Source organism: Zosterops lateralis (genome assembly GCF_965231275.1).
Source record: "Zosterops lateralis genome assembly, chromosome: 11".
Taxonomy (NCBI): domain Eukaryota; kingdom Metazoa; phylum Chordata; class Aves; order Passeriformes; family Zosteropidae; genus Zosterops; species Zosterops lateralis.
Window position 1 is genome coordinate 15,749,505 of NC_139771.1, and position 15,778 is coordinate 15,765,282.

The window sequence follows — 15,778 nt, forward strand, 5'->3', positions numbered from 1 at the left end:
GTTACTGGGATTAAGATTTCTCATGGCTCTTTTATTTTGCCATCTTCAATGAAAACTGCCATTGGTATTTGAACACTTGCTGTTTTCTTGAAGTCTGACAATATTCTATTCTGCTAAAACCCCTAAACCACCTTAAGGTTTACAAAATTCATGCCAAAAGGTTGGTTTCCAACATTTAACGTGCTTAAAGGATGTCTTTATTTTTAGCTGTTAAAATCAATAGTAAAATTAATAATTTTTCACCCAGTTTAAGTACAGTTTAGTCCAGTCCTCACACACCTAAGAGGAATAGCCAAATCAGCTCTGGTCAAGCAAGAATAAAATATGTCATCTCTCTACTTGTCCATCAGGCAAATAAATCAATTGGAGGAAAGGAAGAAAGCAGCCAAACTTTGTAGTATTGTTGAGGATAGTACTATAAATTGCTGTTTGTAAATGTAAGCTGAAAATCACTTTTTTCGATTAAAAAAATAAAATTATTCTTTCTGCTCTGCCAGGGGGTCAGCATGCACCATCCACTGCTCCTGCACTCTGTGTCACAGCCTGGCTCCTAAGGGCCACTGGGAATTATCTCCCTGGTTCACCCAGTGCCCCAAAACCTCTGTGGCTGCTCCTGACTCTGTCACTCGAGGGGCTCAGGGGGAGAGGAAGGCAAAGAAAACCCCTCTCATTCATATTTCTCCCAAGTATTTAGGGTGGTTTGCTGATTCACTCGGCAGCTTAGCTTGCAGCAAACTCAAAATTAAGTTACTAGAGAATAATGACCATTAAGTGACTGAGATTGCTTTATTTCTCTGAGCCTTAGCAACAGTCCTTTCACTTGCCTGTTGCCATAACAACTCCAGCGTGCACATCAAGGTCACTAAGCCCACTTTGCTTCTTGCCTGTAGCTATGTCTCTGATGGCTTATACGCCTCATTTTTATTGTAGATTCATACACGGTGACTGGGAAGAAAAGGTAGTTTTTCATCTTAGGAGTAAACAAGCACACAAAGATGAGCATTTCTCAAGGTAAGAGAAAATGGACAAAAGACAAAGCATTTGTGGGAAATGTTCATTCTTAATGGGAAAGAAATTTGTAGGGGGGAAAAAAATGTAGAAATATATATATATATGAGGTCCAAAATACCCAACATGCAAGGAATCAAATTGGCAGTAATTTCTAGCCTAGAAAGATGACGAAAAATTTCCTGAAGAGTGGATATGAGTTCCTTGATTTCCAAGAGGAGCTGCCAGCCTGCCTGAGGATGTGAGCACAGGCACATCCAGGTCCCTCAAGTGGTACCTCAGATATTGAAGAATTCTGACCTTGGTGCTTAAACAAGTTTAGCTCCACTGGAAAGTCCCCATTTAGTGTTAGTCTAAGAATCCACAGTGCACAGCTGTGCACTGAGGCATGCTGGCCTGAAATAAGCTGGGGCTGGGAAGCAGGAGAGGACCACTGAGCTGGTGAACTGCAAAGCCCCAGGTCAGGGGGAAAATCGCTCACAGCATCATTTTCCTTTGTTATTCCTTTCACAAATGTTAATGGATGCAAGCTTTCCTCCATATTATTTACATGTCACACATCATTTTCATTGTATAGAAAGGTTGTAAAACATTTTTTTAATGCGAGTGAACCACATTCATTTGTCTTGTGAGCCAACTAGAGGCACTTTCAAAGGAAAATCTAAGCTTCTACATTACCAAAGCATTTCTTGTGCCACATGGAAGGAGAGAAAAGAATTACTCTCTCTGAACAAAATATAAATAACTTTGCCACCTTGCCTTACAGCTGGTTGATTACTGCAGCCTGTAAATGAAAGACTTTTCTGTTTGTCAGATTTACACCAAAAATATCAGGAAAAAGATGAAATTGCAGAGGGATTTATGAAGCACTAAATAGTTCTGTGAATCAGGACTGAAATACAATTTTATATATCTGTGTAGTTGTTGGCTACAGGACAAGACAGATAGAAAGACAGACAAATACATATGTGCACATTGATGGATAGGCAGGCAGTCGTCCATACTGGAACTGGACCACAAAATGCCAAATTTCAGTTTTGCTTGATCATTTCTAGTAGCCCCAGCTGACTCTAGCAGAGATTCTGGCCCACCTCACCCTGAACCTTTCTAGAAAAGGCAGAGCAGTAATTTAATTTTCCAGACAGGACACAGAAGAAAAGGAATAACTACAGACCTTACAAGTCCCCCGGGGCCAGACAAAAAACTTCCCATGACACAAAACTTTCACTGGTAAACAGCAAGGGTTGTTTTGTAGTTGACACCAAAAAATGGCTGAAAAAGAATTGGTTGACTTTTTGGCAGCTGTTGTGCTCTGGTGATACATACAGAGAATAAAGGCAGAAGGCAGAGGTGTTCTGGCAATGACTACTACCACGAGCAAGTTCAACACACACAGGAAATACAGATTGCTGATGAGCTAAATAGGAGTTGCCAAATTTAGGACATTCAGGAGTGATCCCAGTACTTATGATGATATCCATGTCCTCTTAAAAAGGCTTGTGACAGCTGTCATACCCCAGGTGATGGGTGGGGAGAAAGGGTGTGCTGACTGGCATCAGCAGGAACAGAGCCTGGGTGGAGGGACTGGATGTGGCAGGCAGGATTGGGGCAGCTCTGGAAGCAGTGGGGAGCTGATGCCAGCCCGTCCCATGGGTCATGGGCAGGATGGTGCATCAGGGACCCAGAAGGATCTGTCTGCAGTCCACAGGAAGGTGGTGGTCAAAGTGTAACACGAGGGCACAGTCTGTCCTGCTGAGGGTATATAAGGTTGAGGAGAAACTGGTTTCTGAACCCTTTTATTTATTCATCAGATCTAAATTTATCCTTTTCAAAAGTTGTCTTATTTAGTGCATATTCTAGACAAGCCAATGTTAGGCCACTTTAATAATTCAAAGTCCCTTTGATGTCCCCAGTGTAGTCAGTTTACAGGAAAGCCCCAGCACGTCCACCCCAGAGCTCTGGCTGACTCCAGGTCCCACCAGAGACAAAACTAAACAGCTAAAACAGAGCCAAAATCTCAGTATTGCTCTGCCTTGAAATTGAGGGAGCTCACCCTGTTCACCTTTGGTGAGCTGCAGCCCATAAAGCTCTGCCTGCCTACAGGTATTAAAAGTGTGGTGCTTAATGCCTTTTGCCAGCAAACAAGTGGAGATGTATCTCAGAGAAACAGCACATTCAATTGCTGCAGATTCTGCTGCTTCCCACAGAGCATCTCTTGTTATTACTTTAATAACTGAAGAGGAAATCCTGTTAATCATAAGTCTCAAGGTTGTGGGAGCTGACAGCTGTGATATCACAGCTGTTGATAGCTCAACACAGGCACGATGAGATGGCAGATAAGGCACGTCGTGACTGTCAATAGGAGATTGAAGTAGTTGCCTAATTTTTTATCTTCCCTCCCAAAAGTGTCAGACATCTTTCTTCTCCTGGTTATTACAATGAGTGCACTGCTCCTACAATCAGGTGCCAGCCTACAATTAAAGACACACAGGTGTCAAGCACTGATTACCACTGCTTGAGTCAGCAAGAGGTTAAACAGGGAGAAGATGGAACCAGCCCAGAAAGAAAGTAAAACAAATAACTGAATTAAACCATCTCTGCTGGTGTAGTCTGAGTTTTGCCATTAAAAAACCCCCAAAACATCCAGCAGCCTGAGTTGGCTCGAAAAATCAATGAACTTTTCTTTAAATCATTGTTTGAAGCTCACAGTTCACATGCCAGTAAAAGTGCCAGTGTGGCAAAATGAGTCTGGTTTTGAGACTCCTTTGTGGAATGAGCTTCCTCAAATGGTGGCTATCAGGAAGCTTTTACTTCCAAGCACATGCCCATTACCACACATAAAAGTAAAAAGTCATCCTGTGCAAACTGACTGAAGCCTGGCAAATACTTTAAACCTTTTGTGATTTTAAATGACACTCAGTGATCTTCTGTTTTCACATCACTTATTGCCTCTGACACACAATTTGTTAGCATGCCTGGGGTCACAAGCCAACAGAGCAATGCTGAATTACAGCAGCCAGGAGGGTTTTCCTCCTCCTTGCCACACATCCTGTGCAGTCTTTACACAGTGAATGGTCTGTAGCTCCCATAGGTGCTACAGAAATAGAGGTGGCTGCTGACACAGGAGGGTGCTGGATAATGCACATGGATGTGGCCTCATCTTTCTTTCTCTGAGCCCTGTCAAAGGCTCCCACAGAGAATTCAAGGTCTTTGTGCAGCACAAGGAAATTCCCGTGACAAAAAGAAAAACAAAAGTTAATGAGAAACCCAGTCTTGACCAATGTGACCAACATGAGAACTTTCTTGGGAAGAAAGGGAGAAAATAACTCACAAAAATATGGCCCAAAAAGGCTATGAAATATCTGCTTCTGGGCACAGTCTTGGCCACATTTTTTTCTGAGGTGTTTGGCTTTGCAGCAGTGGAAGCTTCTCTCATATCCACTGTGTCCTGGCCTGGACTGCAGGACTGCTGCAAAGCCAAACATCTCAGAAAAAAATGTGGCCACTCCTGCAGCTGCTGGACAATTCAGCCTTGATTCTCTGGGCACCCTAGGCATTCACCTTGAACAGCAACTTTAAATTTCACTGTAGAGGGCTGGTGTCAGTACAAACCCCTGTGGTTTGTTTAATGTAGAGATTCTTACCTGCTATTTCAGCAGAGCCTGCTGGGGCTTTGTGGAGATTTCAGAGGAGGTCATTGCATCCTCCCCCAAAGAGAGACCCAAAGCCCTGCACACACAGCAGCAGGTCTGTGAGGTGTTTCCTTGAGAAGATCCCATGGGATGGCCCTGTGCTGCCCAGATCGACACAGAGCCTCCAGAGAGAAAAGCTTTCCTTTTAATTAACTCAGATCTGACTTTGCAGAAGTTTTTCACAGCCCCAAACTTTATGTAATACTTCAAGATTAACAGTTAAATAAGAAGAGACTTGACCTGGAAAAAGTTCCAGCTTAGGCAAAATTTATCTTTTTTTTTCCTCCTCATTTTTAGCAAATATAAAGATGTTTGGCTATTGTAGGTACAGCTGTGCCCAGAAGCATTAGCTATTAGTCAGCTCACGATAATTAGTCATCTAAGACACCATTTTTTAAAGACCTCAGATATCTCCATCTGCATGTTACACTGAGGTCTTGAAGCTCAGTGCAAGAGAACAGGATCCCGTGCTGGGAGCCCAGGAGGAAAGAACAGGACGGAATTGGCAGCTACATTTTTCCTACCCACTCAGTCCTCCCATAATGAGGGAGAAGAGACACTGGCACTTCCAGCCCTAGGCAGTTAAAAGCACAGTGCTGGGGATATTGCCTTCAGCACTCCTGATGTGCTGCTGCAGACTCACTCTCCTGTGCTGAGTGGGGACCATGGAGCCCTGGCAGCATCTCTACAGGTTGTGATGGTCCCTCACCTCAGGGCTGCTGTAGGAGGGAGGTTTTCTGCACAGGGTATGGGCTGAGGAACTCCACAGGGCTGGCAGTGGCAGCATTGTTCCCCTATCCACCAATCATGAGGATCCAGATCTTCCTTGATACACTCTCCTCTACAAGGAGGAAAGCAAGAAAGAAAGCAGACAGGGTTAGAGATTTTTGTCCCACTCTTCCTCAAATCAACCTTTTATGATTAATTCAAAGGGAAAAATGAGTCTCTTGGGAAGGAAAGACATGAATCTTATCAATTATTTGAATAGGGTGGAATGCAGTGACATCAGCAGTTAATGAAGTAAATCTAAATTAAGCTACTTTTTTTTTTTTTTTTTTTTTTTTTTTTACAAAAGCCAGAACATCTGGTGTTTGACAGTGAGACCAACTGAGTCACCAATTAATCTCACAAAGTGCCATTGCTCCTCATTTTTCTGTGTGAAACCATTTCTTCACTCCTTACCACCAGTGCAGAAAATAAAAAATAGCTTGTTGAATGAGCCACTGCAGAAATCTTCCTGCCATGGAGAACTCATTAGGTCAGCATTGAAGTGGTTTATCAGGGACTTGGGCTTCAGATCAGCTTTGCTTGTACAACTGACTTGGTGGCAGTGCTTCAAGCAAAGGCTTACAAATTACTATCAAAGCAAACATGGCTCATCACAGCATCCCCTTCCTGACCAGTGGAGTGGAGATAGAGAGATACAGCCCTTCCTGTCCTCTGTTACATCCTGTCAGCCACTCAGATGTGATGCAAGGAGTGGAGCAGGTGTTAATACTACTGAGTGGTGCTGAGAGGGAGCTCATATGCTGGTAGGGATGCTGAAAGCAATATGAGATTAATTGATGTCATCTTAACTTCTCCTAAGCCCCCTCTGGTGATCTCAGCAGCCCCTTGTGGGAGTGGATGGTCCCTCAGCACGTGGCAGTGATCAGGGAGGTCTTACACAGCACCTGACCTTATATAATCCAACGTGTGTCTGATGATATTTTTCAGTTCCCTTGAGGTGAAAACTGCCTTTTCCATGTCGGTCAGAATTGTGTGCCTGGGCTAATCCTGTTCTTCCATCTGCCTGAGCTCAGAGAGCAGAGTGGAAAAGATGGGGAGGGAGGACATGAGTTCTTTAAAAAGTCAAACCTCCAACTTTCCATGGTCTGAAACATAAGATTGAGCTCATCATCTTTTTTCAGCTCATCACATGTATAACAGATATTTTTCCTTGCAAGACAGATTTCACTTTCTTAACTAAGTTATTTTTCAGACAAGAAGAAAATCCACTGCTAAGTCCAGCTTCAGGAATAAGCCAAATATGTTCCTCCCTCCCATCCCCATCTGTACTCCATTTTCCATTCTCAGCTCTGCCTCTGATTCTTTCCCATCAGCTGGGTCTCGATGTCTCTCCTCACCACCTTTCTCTCCCTTCCAACCGTTTTTCCCATTGGAATTCCTTCCCCTTCTGCCAGCATCCTCCTCTCCCTCAGCACGTGAACTCAGTCACATCAGCACTGAACTCTCAAACACGTAATGCTCAAGTGGATTCAAAACCAGTCAAAACAAGCTCATCCATCAATAGCTTTTAATGTCAAGAGCTCTTAGGGCAGGGCTGGGGGTGGAAGGCAGGGCCACAGTGCATATTCAGGCAACAATGAAACTGTTGTTAAGGAGCAATTAAGTGTGCTTCTCTAACAGGTTGGCCCTGCACTTTTGCTAAGGTGAGAGAAGTCACAAAACATTTACAATTTACCCTGAACAAGCAGCATCAAGTGCCTTTTATGTCCAGCCTGCATCTCCTCGGCAGTCATAGGAGATCCAAACCTGCCTTGGGCCAAATGGTAATTGCATTTTTAAATAACAATCACTTTTCACCATGACTTTTCGGTTTGCTGAGTCAAATGTCATATTCCCTACTGCTGGGCAGCCCTACTTGCTGCCCTGTGAGCATTAATTAAATGGATAGATGGAATTGCTTATCCTATACTTGAGCCACAAAGCACAAACATAAATAAAGGAGCTTCTTTCTTTACAAATACTAGTCTAAAATAATTTGTTTATCCAAAAAATTTGTTATCATAGTAACACTACTTTTAGGAGCTTAATCAGAGTCAAAACTCCATCCCATGCAGAAGAATCTGTACTTCCTTCATATTCAGGGCTATTAAATTATTTCCACGTTCATGGGATACAGAATTTCAACATGTGAATCTGGCAGGATTTGGCTGCTGCAATCCGACCTGGTATGAAAGTCAGGGGCTGAATTTTAAGAAGAGATGAATTGAAAGAAAGCAGCTGGAGAGGCTGCTTGACAAACAGCATGTATCTCCACTAAGGCCTGAACACACTGGGTAGGATTTCCATAAGGTGAAAAATATGGCTGTAAGCCAGATATAAAAATGGAAAGCAAAAACAGCATAAAGAACTGAGCACCTGAAGACTAACAAGGGAGCTGATGCTCCCTGCGTGGCTGAAGGGCTGACTATGCTATTGACTGAGATGACAGAGTTTTTGGACAATATGGGAAATCAAAGAATGCCAGAGAACTGAAGATCCAGGATTGTTCTGCATCCCCTCCTTTCCAAATGAGGGGAATGAAGCAGAAACTGAATAATAGGAAAAAAAAAAAGCTCGTGCCTTCAGTGCTGGAAAAAATCCTTGTGCAGAAAGAAAGGGCCGTGGACAAAACACACCCAGTGAAGGACTAAGAGCCCATTTCTTACTGCATGGATACATGCATACCTTACCTCTTGTTGCCCTGATTTATTACCCCACAGAGGAGAGACCAGGTACTGCTCCTCACCAGCCTCCATGCCTGGAGGCACAGGGCAGGAACACAGTAGCTCAGCTTTTATGTCAAACGATGCAAGGCACACAAGCAATAGGTGTTTTTCTCCATTAGTGGAAGAGGATATCAAAGTCCAAGCTCGCTGAGCACTTGATTTGGTCCTCAGTCAGCCCAGGAGATATCAGCAGGGAGTTTAGCAGCACTCAACACTCACAGGTGCTCAAAGAACATTTCTTATCAATGCCTTTCCAGAGCAGGAGGGAAGGGGATAATTTTGGCCTCACTTGTGACACAAGAATAGCTTCAGAAACAACCATCTCTGGCAGAGTGAGGACTGGAAGCTAAAATTCCTGGGTCTTGCAACAGCAGCATAGCAAAAGTGCTGGCCCCAGGCTGAGCCCAAGCCCTAAGCTTTTGTCAAAGCACCAAAGTGAGGGACAGGCCATCCCATTTTAGCTCCCCTCTTCATCTCCTCTCTAGAAATTCTGCAAATATTAAGACTGTGCTGTTTGCTCGTGGTTGATATGTCCTTCCAACAGCTCACTGTAGGAGATTTCAAATTGCTTTATTAGACCATCTCCTATATATTTACCTACCAGCAACCCAATAATAGCATGAAATTAAAACCACATTACCTTTAACTGCAATTATCCCATTACAGAAGCAGGTGACTGCTGCAGAGGCAGTCATCACATTTTTACAGCATAACTACTTTGGGTAAAAATTATAGGGAGGCAGGATTATTACCTGTGACAAGATAAAATAGATCATGTCAGAGCCTTGGTCAGTCTGTGACAGGAGGTCAAATGAAGATATTTTAAGGTTAAAGTCAGAATTTCCAGGTGACTTGCATTTTGCCTCCAGAAAGTTCCTCTTTTCCCTTATCACTGCAGCCTTTCTCACCTCTAGAATATTATTTAATAGGTGTTCTGTGGTTTTGTCTCCCAGCCAAGATCCATCTTCCTCCAGAACCAGCAGACAACCACAGAAAATGAAATGGCACCTGCTGGTCTCACCTTTTCATGGAGGGTTTTATCCACCTTTACTCTCCTCTCCAAATGGCAGACTTAAAAAGCAGGTTTTATCCTGTAATACAGATGAGAAATGTATCCACATTTCTTGTGTCAAGCTGACAGATCAAATTGGGAATGGGGAAGACACATGTGAGGGATGTGGACTGAATAGGAGAGCATTAGCTGCACAGATGAGTACAGGAAGAATTCAAGAACTATCCAGTCCACTCCCAAGGGTCCTGGGCAAACATGAAGCCATCCAGCCCAAAAATCACTTCTAAATCTTTTTTTGTGTGTCTACTACAAGCTGTCCATTCCTCTCACAACAAAGGGTGCTTCTTGACACAAAGCTATGGGGAAAAGAGTCTGGAAAATTTGCCTTTTCTGAGGACTTTGGTGCTTCCTCAATGTTTTGCAGAGCTGGGAGTGCCATTTTCAACTGCTCCAGTGTTTTTACTAATTTTCACCAAGGGAGACTGGATCCCAGGTCCTTTGGAGCATCCAGCGCAAGAATATTTGCTTCTTGCTTGGCCTTTCAGGTTCATTTTTGTTTCACACATTCAGAGCATTTGGGCTGTTTGTACTGAACATTGCAAAGTTATTGTCTCTTCCCACCCATATAAACTGGAATTTTATTTTGCAAAAACAGGAAAAAAAATGCTTATTCTGACCTGTCTCAAGGAACCAAAGCCCCACTTCTGATCATCTCTTCCAACAGAGCCTCTGTACAAAGGGAAGATGTCCTTAAATACCCTCTTTTCCTTGGTGAGTACAGAGCTTTCCCCATCTGCTCTCTGAGCTTAGACATGAGCCCAAGCCTTGTGTCAACATGTTCCCAGCCTCCTTTCGTAATATGGAAATGACAGTGGTTGCTGCTTGTGAAGATGAAATCAAATGAATAAATGAATGTCAACAGACTGTGGGTAGAGGCCCAGAGGTTGCATAACAGAGAGACTACAAGTGCACAGATGCTATAAAGCCAAACTGGGTGCTGAGTGGATTGTCAGGGCTTGTTTCAGAGGGATGCACCCACTCATGTCACCAGCACAGCTGTCAGCCGAGGAATTCTTCCCAGTGAATTAAGGAACAAAAAAATGAGGCTCTCTACCCATGCAGTACTCATGCAGGCCATTTAGAGGGAATATTATGTGACATCTCTAGGTAAATCAGATGGTGAATTATTACAGCATGGCTCCTCTTCCCTGCAGGAACAATGTCTGGAGATATCCTACAAAATCCTTACTGTGTCAATGTCAAACTCAATAATGCTCCTCCAAAAAATCATTACCAGCTGCACATGTGGCGATAATGTCACACTAAGGGCATGGCTGCGTGGATGAGGACTGACAGACTTATGCTCCATGCCCCAGCTCTGAGCTGGCCAGATGCAAAGCAATTCTGCTCTAGAATTATGCAGAGAGCCACATTAGCAGGGTGACAGCTTATGCAAGACGAAAGGACAACACTTTTGCCACTATGGTTTTCTGAATGGCACTGTTTGGAGCTATTTGTCTCCTTTGCAGGTGCCTGTCTTGCCTGTTAGTCCTTTAACCTGAACTGGAATGCTTTCTTTTTACTCTCCTCTCTTGCAGTAGGAGAACTATACAAACTAAGGCTGATTTCACAAGCCTGGCAACAGCTTCTTAAATAAACAGCACACTTTTGGGTTTCATTCCTCTCAAACAGAAATGCTGCTTCATCTTCTTTGTGCCACTTCCCCTTCAAAACTGCAGCAGCAGCAAAGCAATTAAGAGAGCATGAGGTAATATCCCATCCATAAGACCTACTTCATTCCACACAAACACACAAATAACCTCCAGCTTGAGAAAGAGGAATGCACAAACACTTAGAAGCTAATTCCCAAGCCCAGCAAGACAAAAGCAGAGTTGAAAGACTCAAAACACCTGAGAAAGCAAAACAGTCTCTTATTCCTCACTAAAGCAAACACAAAGAATAATCGCATTCACTTTCCAAGCTGGCAAGCCAGCCATAATATATTGCCTGCCACAGCAATGACCATTGTTCTTGTGCTCTCCACCCCAGCCTGATACACACTCAGCAGATTCATAACTCTTTCAAGTTCTCCAAGATAAACATGCAGGCACTTGATAAAGAATTTCAGTTATAATGTTCCTTGGAGCATCCACCATGCCACCCCCACCCCAACACAATGTGAGATTTGTCCCCCACCACCCCAGGGACACGGTCTGCAGGTCAGCTTCAGAAGGACCAGAAGTTTCTTGTACTTCTGGAAGTCTTCTTCTGTGCAGATGGGTCTCTGACTTCCACAACTGCCCAAGGCATCCTCCAGTGCCCTGTCCCCAGTGGGATCACAGAGGGGTTGTACTGTGCTGGCCCCCAATGCATTGAGTGCAGAACACCCAAAGGCTTTGCTACACACTGAGCTCACCAGGGCTTTTGGCAGCCCCTTTGTCATCCCCTCCTCTCTGCCCAGTGACTAAAGAGCTCCTGCTCAACTTGACTCTTCTTCCCATGGCCAAATCCCAGCCTGAAACACCTTCTTCAAATGCTGGACTAGCACAAATGGTGTAGGAAAGCCACCCTCAGCCAAAGGAGTCCAGAGTTTGGAAAAGCCATCTCCCCCTTCACCCCAAGGCCACAGTGGATTTATCTGACATGCAGCCTTTATCAGAAGGGGCTGCTGGGGTGAGAAGGGCACCCCAGGGTTGAGCTGTTGCCAAGAGCCAGGAGAACACAACATACTACATTTAGATAAGGGCAGGTTATCTGATGCATTCAAATCTTGATTCAAGGAACCCATTAGATTCACTTGTTTGGTGGTGGAAAAAAACCCCTGACAGTCTTTGGCCATGTTTAGCATGCAGGAAATCCTGGAGGGAAACTGGGGACCACCTACACGTGTGCATGCACACAAAGCAAACTGCAGGTGTCTGTTTCCTGAGACAGCAACCAGCACATTCAAAGTGAGAATCTGCCCAGGACTGTCACATCTACTGCTGCCAGATACATCTGCTCTGGTAGAAAACTCCTCCAAATCTTGTTAGTCCTGAGCCACACCACACAATGCAGCTGGCTGGGAGGGCACTGACATTTGCATCCTCAGTTTCTGGAAGCTATTGCTCAGCTCCCAGCTGGAAATCTCTGAAAGCTCTGGCTGAGCTGGATCCTGGCCTCAGCTTCACCACCAGTTCTCCCAGTGGGTGCCTGCCCCAGGGAAGGTATGTGCTGGAGGGCTGGGGCCAGTGAATTCTCCCCAGCACAGGGTGTCACCATGCAGGGGGACTCTGCTCTACCTGGGAGCTGACTGGATACCAAGCTTGAGAGCCCATTTCTACAACAAAACCAGAATGGTTCAAATATTCCCAGTGAAATATTCTGCCTCTCACAAAGGATAATAGTTCCTGCAGCCTGTGAAGCATGACAGATGCATCTTGGATCCTTTACACAGCTGTACTGCCTGATACACTGCCTTCATTTCATTGCTCAACTTGGCCAAGGGAGACTCATGGAATGTCCCATTTTCCTGTTTCTTGCCTCCTCCTCCTCCTTCTCCCCACATCCTACTATTGTCATGATATTCTAGAATTCCACCATTTTGCCCTGAGTGATAGGAATAAAACCAAACTGGAGTCTTTGCACCATTTAATTTTAGGTCCTTGAGAGCACTACTTAACACAACAAATGTGGGGAAGGAAATTCTCCAGACAGCCAATACAGAAATCTCATTTAAGTGCTGCTCTTCCCAACCCACCAACCTTCTGACTGACATGTCTGGAGTAAGATACTGTGGTCACACTTCCATCTGAATTTATCTCAATTTATTGATCATTAGAAAAAGGGCAAAATGAAACAGAACATCCCAACAAATAAAGGCTACATTTTTGCTATCCTGGGACCTTAAATCTGTGTGCTCTCCAAACTTTTCTTTCTGGGAGTTTCTCAGGTACACACTGGGGAATGATCTCCCTTCCCATTGACTTTCTGCTTCTGAATAATAAAAAAAAGAAAGAAAGAAAGAAAGAAAGAAAGAAAGAAAGAAAGAAAGAAAGAAAGAAAACTCTCGCTTTGTCAGTATTAACCCAGATTTGTAAAAGTATATTTGTCTGGGGCAATACTTTGCTGCCAGTCACAGCATATTAGGATTTACATTTTCCTGTAAAGTTGGGTTCATTTCAGAAACCCAAGGAACAGCAGTTGCTGGACTTTGGTCTGTCCTTTAAATTCTAGTGTAGTATATATATATAAAAAAATAAATCTGTAATCAGTAATTACAAAGAGTAAATGCCACAACATGCTGGCATAGAGCAGTTTTGTATGAGAGGATGCTGTTGGTTAGACCAGTAAGACAACATGATCTCAGAATGAGGAGCAGCACAAGAGATGAAGACTGCTCCCAGCCAGGCTGGTACTGTCTTCTTCTTCCTTCAGAACCTCCACTGGGACCCTCTGGCCCATAGGTTCCACTGGAACTGGGCTGCCTCCACCACTGATAGCAAGAGCCCTTCCCTGACTGCTGGAGCCCAACTTTTCTGAGGCACTGCTGCCTCTAGAACAAACTATTCCATCCCCTCTGATGCTGACACTTGGCTCAGGGCTCAGCCCCTTGCCAGCAATGCTCTTGCTCAAGCAGAAAGGGCACCCAATGATGGCAAGCAGCTGTGTGCTGATGTGCTCTTTGTATCATATGGGGAAGAGTATCTGTTCTGCTTCCCCTTCAGCAAGGGTAGATGAGGTGCTTGACAGGCAGAGCTGCATTTAACCCAGCCCAAGTCCCTGCCCACACATCTTGTCCCCCACCCCATCCATGTCAATGACAGAGCCTTTGGCTGCATGAAACCTCCCTTTTCCAAAGCCATGAGCCCTGCTGCAATACAGGCCTCATGCCCTGAGGGTGCACATTGTTCCTCCAGCAGACCCCTCTGCTCCTTCCTGGCCATGGCTCCACCATCAGTGTTCTGCTGGTTCTTCAAGCATCTGCAAGCACTTGGCCCAGGCTTTCTCCATCCCTCCTCATGTCTCCCTGCTGCCTCTGCAGCCTGACTATGATTTATGCCAAGGTCTAGAAGAGGAAGATCAGGCTCCCTGACTCCACCAGCCCTGCAAACTGACAGCAGCCAGAGGCAGCTCCGGGCTAATGTCACAGCCACAGCTCCAGCACATGGCAGGGAGACTCTGACCTAGTTTTAACCCTCCTAAATATGCAAAGAAAGAGCATGAGAGTATGTGAGGGAGAGCAGTCCAAGGCTTCCCCTGTCCCCTCAGTATTATTTTATCATTAATACTCACACTACATTGGAACACGTCCATGCCAGATCTTCTTATGGGTGTACCAAGAGAGGAAAAACATGGTAACATTTGAAGGGTGGGATGCTTGGAGTGAGTTTGGATTTTTTTTTTACATGCTTATAGGAAGATGTGATTTTTCAAAGATTAACATTTTGACAAAATTTAAAGAAGAAATGGAAAAACTTTTTGAGTGGAAATCTCCTTTAGGTTGCTTACCTTTCCTTTTTGCTTGTTTTTCTCAGTCTTTTTGTTCTTAACTTAGTCATCAGGAGCTAAATGCTAGCCTGACTATCATTCTGACAGGCCTTTTTTGTTGTTGTGTTGGGTTTTTTTTTTAAGAAAATGGATTTCTGTGCACTTGGCTTTATCTTTGTTTCAGCATCTGCCTTTCCTTCAGCATTGCTGGTTCACTTCCACCACAGAAACTACTTTTATTAACTCTAGATCATTATTTAGTATGTGAATACTTCACTATGGAAACACTATTTTATTTGAATCACCCACACAGTTCTGGGCATTTCTGTTTTTCAGCATCTTAATTTCAATATAGAACCGTGTTCACTGACAGTGCAGAGGACTTTAGTGAGAGTAAGGGCAGCACAGCATCCTGGTCTATGTCCTTCATATGGTACTGTAGCCTCTCAGCCAGGACCTGGTGGTACCCAAGATGTTTAATGTGTCCCCTGAGTCTGAGAACACACCTGAGGCTGAGCTGTGAAATTCCACCATGGCAGGAGTGGGAGCATTGCCTGGCATAGGGACCATAAGAACCTGTGGCAAAAAAGAAATCCTCTGAATACTTGCTGCCAGTGGTCATGAGAGAGAAAAGATGCTCTTCTCATCCAACACAGCTGGATGAATGGATGTCCTCAGTGCAGTGCCATTTTCTGCTCTGGAGAACACGAGCACCACAAAGCAGAGCAAGCACAGAAATGTGAGGAAAGCTTCCTGGAGAGGAATTTCCTGTGGAGCAAGAGGACAGCAGTGGGACACAAAGCCACAACCATGTTTTGAATGTGCTCCTGCTGCATGAGGGGCACTGCCACTTGATAGCAACACATGTGAAATGAGTCCCAGACATGGAGATCCTTGTCAGAGTGCTCAAGAAAAAAAAGGCAAGGACAGGAAGCCACGAAAACCATTAATCAGTAGACCACAAAGTGGTGTTGTTTCTGGCACAGGTTGAGAGAATGCTGATCATTAACTCCTATGAACATTCCTGACCTTGCTCAGGAAGGCTCTTAATTAAATGATTATGTCCCTTGACTTCTGCAAGTCTCAGGCATATGCCTCTATCC